Consider the following 1,704-nt stretch of genomic DNA (forward strand, 5'->3'; position numbering starts at 1 on the left):
GGGGCCGCGCGGAAACCATCGACGCGAGCGCAGGCCAGAGCGTCGCGCCCGGAGGCCCTGCTCCCCGGAGCCCCAGCCGCCTGCGCGGCGCGCTCTCCCGGCGCCTGCGGACACGGGAACGAGCCCGAGCGCTGCCCCGCGGCCTGGTGAATGCGGACGCGCCGGCAACGACTGGGCCATTCCGCGGAGTGGGGGTGGGGGTTGGGGGAGCTGCTGGCTCCTTCGCACGAACTCGGTGTGGTGGCTTTTCGGGATCTTACTGGTCAGTGGCCTAAAGGTTAGTGGCCAAAGAAAAGTTTCTAGTCAACCTCGGTGGTTGCAATGACCCAAACGTTCTCACGGGCGGTGTGCGGATGCAGCGTCTGCACCAGGGCCGGGGGACCGGGAGGGGCCGGGCCGGGGTCAGGACACCCAGAGGCTGGAGCACCGGGAGCCCAGCGGGAGCACTGGCCGAGTCCCGCACGGCCGCAGACAATGAGCACCGGAGTCTGCAGGCGGGAAAGGGCCCCTGAGACGCCCGCGCCCCGTGTGCGTGCAAGGGAGGCCTTTCTTACGGAAGATGGCATCTCGGGCGGATACCAAGGGGCTTCAAAAAGTTTGTGGGGCTATGGGATTAAACAAAAAAAACAAAAGCTCACTGCTTTCAGCGGATTCCAACTCAAAGCGACCCTATAGGACCGGGTCCAGCTGTCCCTGTGGGTTTCACAGATTGTAAGTCTTTACAAGAATAGAAAACCCTGCCTTTTCCACGAATTTTTTGAAGCTGGTCTCATCTAGTATTTCTAGAAAAGAAAAATGAGTCTTTCTACTCCATAAAGAGTTAATAGTGTCAGAAACCCACCAGGGCAGTTCTGTCCGGTCCTATAGGGTCGCTTTGAGTTAGGATCGACTGGATGGCCTTGAATTTTAGGTAAAGCTGGTAGCAATACCAAGTTGAAGGCCATCAATTGAATGGAAACTAGCAATAGCAATAGTTTCCATTCCAAAAGGTTAAGGGCCTCCATTTATTGAAACTATAAAAGAGAAGCCCTGGTCGCATGTAGTGGGTTGAACTGCTAGCCCAGAGGTCAGTCGTTTGAAACCAGCAGGCTCTGTGGGAGAAAGATGTAATAGTTCTTTAAACCCAAACACAGTCCTCCTCTTGCTAAAACCCAGCTGCCAGTATCTCACTGCCATGATGGAAGCCGACTCTCAGTGACCCGCCTCCCCCCACCAGTGGGTTTCCAGAGGGTTTTTCAAGTTGAGGTTCAAACCATCCAATTTGGGACTCATAGTTGAGCTACCACAGGACGCCTGTGTGTCTCTCTAAACTGGGATTTGCTTCATTGACAGCTTTTTTTTTTTTTTAACATTTTATTAAGGGTGCTTACAGCTCTTGTAACAATCCATACATCAATTGTATCAAGCATTCAAGCATGGATTGTACATATGCAGCCATCATTTTCTATTGAGCCCTTGGTGTCAATGACAGCTTTAACATGTGAGCTGGTACTTAGTAAAAATCTTTAAAAAGACTATTTATAGGAGCTTAAATTTCTACCTCCAAAGGCTCTCAACTGCAGTGACATTTTCCATCTTTATAATCAAGTGCTGCTATAGTAGAAATACAAGCACATAGCTTTAACAAACAAATATGTTCTCTCCATTTAGGAAGCTAGACCTCCAAATTCAAGGTGCCAGCTCTAGGGACGGGATTTCCCAGTC

This window comes from Echinops telfairi, unplaced genomic scaffold, assembly GCF_000313985.2.
Source record: "Echinops telfairi isolate 266 unplaced genomic scaffold, ASM31398v2 ScPeMD7_3533;HRSCAF=4204_0, whole genome shotgun sequence".
Lineage (NCBI taxonomy): Eukaryota > Metazoa > Chordata > Mammalia > Afrosoricida > Tenrecidae > Echinops > Echinops telfairi.